This window comes from Tympanuchus pallidicinctus, unplaced genomic scaffold, assembly GCF_026119805.1.
Source record: "Tympanuchus pallidicinctus isolate F22 unplaced genomic scaffold, pur_lepc_1.0 scaffold6, whole genome shotgun sequence".
Lineage (NCBI taxonomy): Eukaryota > Metazoa > Chordata > Aves > Galliformes > Phasianidae > Tympanuchus > Tympanuchus pallidicinctus.
In genome coordinates this window covers 15637030-15643101 of record NW_026294780.1, presented here as the reverse complement: position 1 = coordinate 15643101, position 6072 = coordinate 15637030, and positions in this window count along the sequence as shown.

The window sequence follows — 6072 nt, the reverse complement described above, 5'->3', positions numbered from 1 at the left end:
ACCCAAACAATAAGTCACCACTTTTATCAATCAGATAGTAAGATACATTAGACTTACAGCATTAACTCAGATTCCAGCATTCTAGGATGGGTCCCTACTGTTTTTGTTGTTGTTGTTTTTAATTTCTACTTTTAAAGGAGATTTACAAGAGCTTAAGGTCTATCCAAACTGGAATTACACTCTACTGATTTACTTATTGGTCTTCCTGCTGAAAGGCTGGGAGGCAGCTCCTTCAAACACTAACCTCGTGCAAGTTTTGATCAAGCTGCAAAGTTTTTGCAGGATCTTTTCAATTCTTTGATTTTAAATATGATCTCTACATTTCTTTGCTTAATTCCACTGTATACTATACTACTTCCTAAAATCCACACTGCTTAATTTCTTCCTTCCTTTCAACTAGCTGCGTCATGTTGTCACAAGTTTTATGACCCTTATAGCTGATAATAAGGAAGCAAGAGGGCACTTACACCTTGTTATTTAAAAACATAAAAAATAAAGCCTTGGACAGCTGTTAGCTGTCATGTTGCACTAGTTTATATTAGAGATGAGTCAGTCCAAAATCCAGGAGACCTTTGCAGCCCCCTTCTGCAGGTCACCTCCTCCCCTGAGTGCACTACTAAACCTCAGTGTCTCATAAATCACAGAATCACAGAATATCTCGAGTTAGAAGAGATCTATAAGGAGCATTTAATCCAACTCTTGGCACCACACAGGATCACCCAAAATTCAAACCCTATGTCTAAGAGCATTGTCCAGGCATCTCTTGAACTCCAGCAGCTTGGGGCCATGACACTGCCCTGGGGAACCTGTGCTTAGAATCAACATAAATAATTTGTGTAGTTGCTTGTGATATCCATCCAAACCCAGGTTTTGATCTAACACTTTCTTGAAATTGATGGACTTTTTTCTTACCAGCTCGGAAGAATACAACCAAGAAGTGTTATTTGTCATTTCTCCATTTGTATGTGGTTGTTTTTGAATTCCTTCTGTTACTATTCATTGTCTGCATGTCTAGAAGTTAGCTAATATATGACCCTAATAAGAACTTTGAAGTGTAAAAATCAAGGAATTCCTTCTTCACTGAATAACTTTAGCATAAGATTTTCATGTTTGTATGTGTATGTTTTGTATATTAGATTTATTTTTAACTGTTAACAGTGCTCTTAAGAGCTGAGAAAATTCTACTGAGCAGCAGACCAGCAACAGGCTATGAAATACCAATCTGCCATTTCAGCCTTCCATGTGCTGTGCATATACCCAGTTATGTTTTTCCATCCATGTCTGTTCTTGTTTTCCATGTACACATTCTTAAGGATGCTTTCATTTTACACTTTGTACCCTCTCTTCACTTTTGGACAAAAATATCTTTGTTTCACTTTTTAGTTTCGATTATTTCTGCCATTCAGTTCTGTTTGTCCATATTAAATGCATTTTCTCCTTTCTTTTTCTGATTTTAGAATAGCAAATTTGATACGTTATTTTATAATAATCTCCTCTGAGCTTTAGAGAATTACAAGCTTCTTTATTGGAATTAAATAGGAACGGGCTCATTCCAATAATAATATCTTACATTAACATCTCCTGTATGTTCTAGAAGTGTTCTTTACTCTTTGTTATTTTTGCTCTTTAAACAGAGCAGTTTAGACACAAGCGTTTGAAATCAATTAGATTATATCATATTAATCTGGAGTGAGTTTCACACAGAACTTACAGCACTGCTTAAATTAGGAATTTAGATTAAATTTCAACAAGCATTTCTGTAACTTCCTTTCCCTCGCAGAAGGGAAGCTGTTTTCTCAGTACGTTAAAAGGATCCATTCTGTGAAAAAATACCTCCTAACAGAGTGGAACGTTTTCCTCAGGCATTTTGCTTCTTGCTCTCCCCACTCCTTTCTTTTTCCCATCCTTTATGGATCCAACTTCTCTCTCTGAGTTAAGAGTTGCTTCCTCTGGGTGTGAAGGAAGGTTGGAATACTTTACGCTCCAAGCTGCTGCTACTGATCAGTGATGTCAGGCTGAATATGAAACTGATTTGCTCCCATGAGCAATTTAAGCAATGTTGCAGTGAAGTCTGCAGAGGTGTTAATCAGTGCAGAACAGAGGGTTACACTTCTGCAGTGCTCAGAAAATGAAAACATCATGAAAATACTGAATATTACTGATAACTAAAGAGTCACAGAAAAGCAAACTGCAATTATGCTTACCTCCTGGTTGGTAATTCAAATGGAAAAAAAGCAAGCAAGCAATTTTTCAAGTAAGACTTTCAGAGCTGAAGCCAGAACAGGAAGTACCAAAGCAATTACTTCAGCAACTTGCTTTTATAGAGGAAATCAGCAGCTACGAGTTTCATTTCTAGGTAATTTCCCAGGCTCCCAAGAAACACAGCAGCATCTACAGTCTGGAAAGATGTCAAACAGTAGCACGCAATTCACAGCAACTCAGAAACAAAGTGCCAAAAAATACACAGCGCGAGCAATTGCTATTTGTGTCAGATTTTCCCATAGCAGGGTGATACAGAGGATAACTGTACTAGGGATGCAGGAAAAAAAAAGTTTGGATTTCAGCTGCAAACAGTAGACATTGTCTGTCAGAGGAGATTTTGAAAGTTGTTTTGCTCTTGAATTTAGAGCAGGAATAAGTCTGTGTAAAAAAAAAAGATGGGAGAATATTTCATTTGAGGTGGTGGAAGGTCAAATCCCATCATGCTTATTTATATATTTGGTACTGAGAAGTTCATAGAAGTTCCATTGACTTCAACAAGATTTCCAAGGTAACAATGGAAAATGTAGCTATTGGAAAGAAAGCAGAAAAGCCAAACATCATAGTTTTATAGGATTCATCAAAAGCAAATTCCTATATGCTGAAATTGAAGCTGATCTAAGGATTGACATACAAAGGAATTCCTTGAAACACTGCAAGGTAAAGGGGTACATATATTTATTTTTAGTTAGCACAGACTAATTCTAATCATTCAACCAGGATCTTCCATGACAAGCTTGTTGACTCACTGGCCTTATTCCAATGTGCTGTGATTCAGACACTGCCAGGCAGCAGAAACGCAGCCACATGCTCCTTCCACCTCTGACAGAAAGCGGCCCTGCAGCTGAGGAGCTTGGAGGGCGGGTGGCTGGGAGTGGGGCAGAGCTGGGACACCTCCTGAGAAACCAGGCTGAGGTGTCCACCTGGAGCTTGATGGCCTCAAAAGAAGGAAAGGGAGGGAAAAGGAGAGGGAGAAAAGAGGCAAAGGTGAAGAAAGCAGACTAACTATTCTTATGAAGTAATTTGCCTTGATGAGGGAAAGTAGGCTGTGGACTGATCCATGGAGTGAAGAGCATGAATCTAGTCTATTTAAGGATAAATACGTGGGGCAGTGCAATGCAATGGATGGTTCTCTTGGGCTTTGCAGCTTAAAAGAGAGTGTCCTGAGAGAGAGCTGTATTTAGGGCTGCTCAGGGGATGACGAGTGGGAATGCCTGTGTTTAATGAGCATAAACGCTTATTTGCTCATTTCAAATAAAGAAGTCATAAAGGAAGGCATTAAGCACAAACAAAGCCACGTATTGCCATCCTTCAAAAAGCTGTTTCCAGGTCATGCAGTGACCTCATACCTCAGCAAGGGGCAGCTCACAAAGCAGAGTGCCACCACCATCTGACACTGAGGACTGGGCCTTCCTTGTCGCTCTCCTCCTGACCTAGCATTCTTTGAATAACTGAGGCACGCAGCCCTGCTGTATGGATTTGTCTGTGTTTAAAGAGCAGTGTGTTTCTGCCAGCACCACCTTTATCATTACAAACAGTCCCATTCAGCTCCCCTGCAATATTTCCTTGCTGGTGGTGGGATTCAACATTCCAAGGAGACAGAGGCGCTGTGAGTGGAAGTAAAACAGAGATAGACACAGGTGCTTAACAAGGTCCCAGCACACTCGTGATGTGCTGGGACACTTGAGCTGCAGCTGGCACAGCAAATACCTTCCACCACTTGCTCAATTTGTCCCCAAAAGAAGGTCAGCTCAGCAAAAACCAAGCCTGTTTTGTGACAAACATTTCACCTCATGTGAACTTACAAAACACCTGTTGCCCTGAGACCAAATGAGGCCCGTGGGAAGGACAATGTCCTGCCATAGGAACATACTCAGGGACATATGAACATACGTAGGGAAATTAGCAAGGGAGCAAATAAACAGGCTCTAATTTTCTTCTGCAAAATTAGGCAGCTTTCATACTGCAGGATATTAGAAAGACTGAACTGCTCTGGTGCCACTACAGTGATTCTTGGCTCAGCTTTTTTGGCTGGCACACAGACTGACTTTCCTGCTCTCAAAGGGATTTTACTTTAGCGCAGAAATCAGTGTGCTGCCCACCTCCATAAGCTTTCCCAAGTGTCTGAATTCCAAACCATCCGGAGACCAAGCATGGTGGCCACGTCGCCACATTGTCAGGAAGGATAATGAGCAGCCTCACTGTAATTACATGGTGTCCTCAGGTGCTCTAAACCAAAACCAAAACAAAACAAAGCCCCAGACAACACCCACAGCCTGCCTAGGTGAGCTGCTATCCAAACAGGAACGTGTTCCACGTGATTTCCTGTCAAGTAGCTTTCTATGTTCTTCATGCCCATACTTATCACCATGGGGAGCTCCCAGGAAAACTCAAAGATTTGGGAAATTATCTTGCAACAAGCCTATAGATCTGAAGGCTAGAGAGCAAATTACAGGCTCTTATTTTTTCCGCAAATATTGTCACCCAAGCTCTGTTATTATCTATATTGCATTACAGTGTATCATGAGCTATTTGACTTGAACAACATACGACTTAAATTCTCCACTGGAGACTGGAGAGCATTCTTACGGGGCACTGTGCTGGGCCTTGTGAACCTGTTCTCCCCAGGCCGGTGGAAGCACTTTACAACCTGACCTCAGGAACACTTCTGCATACTAGGAACATGCCCACATTACCAGCTTTTTCTCCTAAATCCTCCCAGAGATCTGAAACAATGTGCAGTATTATCTGACCCAGTTGCAGACTATTATTTGGGGCAAATTCCTATGAAACAGGGACGAGCCTTGAAGCAAGCATGGAAAGTGGATAGCAGCATGGTAAGGTACATCCCTGGCTCAGCAGTCACGTGCTGTGATGCCTGGCCCATCGTGCTGCCTCAATCTGTAGTCTCCTTTATCTAGGCTGTAGTGAACGTACAAAAGTAACACACTGCCATTGCTGGGAGCTGCTGGTAACACTCACAGGAATCCTTACTCCGACTGACTCCTGTTAGCCTGAAACACACAAACAGGTCTCTGTTTAAAGACACTGCAATAAACATCCGCTAAGGGCATCGTGCTCTTTTTATAGTACACACTATTTATTATTAACTAAAAAAATGTTGTTGCACCTGTTTTCTGCCCTAACTTTTCTGTATTGCCATAAGAAGCTACTGATATCTGTTCTCAACACAACAAAGAGCTACATTTCAGCAGTGCCTCAGTAGCAACTCACCTTGCTCAAAAACGGAGATGATTGCTTTAAGTGCTCCAAACGCCATGACTTAATAGCGGAAGCAGCGCTGTAAATCAATAATCACACTTGAGTTTTAGTGTTTTTTTTTTTTTTTTTTTTTTTTTAATTTTTTATTACGTGGACAGTAAATGAATGCATGAGGTAGGAGTTACAGCCAGGATCCCTCTGCTGGTACGGGCTCCCTGCTTTCTCTTTCTGCATGGGTGCCTGCCATTCGAAAGAGCGGCACCAAGAGGTGATCAGCAGCCGATGGATTAGTAACTCCGCTACCTACTCTGACAGCTGCTTCCCCTCCCCGCTCCCCCAGCCCCACCACGTCCTGTCAGGAAGTTTTCCCGAGCTGCCGGCAGGAGGAGGGCCGGTTCAGGAGGGGCCGGCTGGCTCTGCGGGGATGCGGTAGCTGCAGCTGTGCCCCCGGGCTGGAGCGGGGCTGACTTACGGCACCCAGCCGAAGCCTGCGGGACGACGCGACCTCCCTGCCGGGCCGAGCCTGAGGCCCAGGGCCACGCAGCTCCCGCCCGGGTCCCTCCCCCTGGCGCCGGCCGGGGGAGGAGCGGG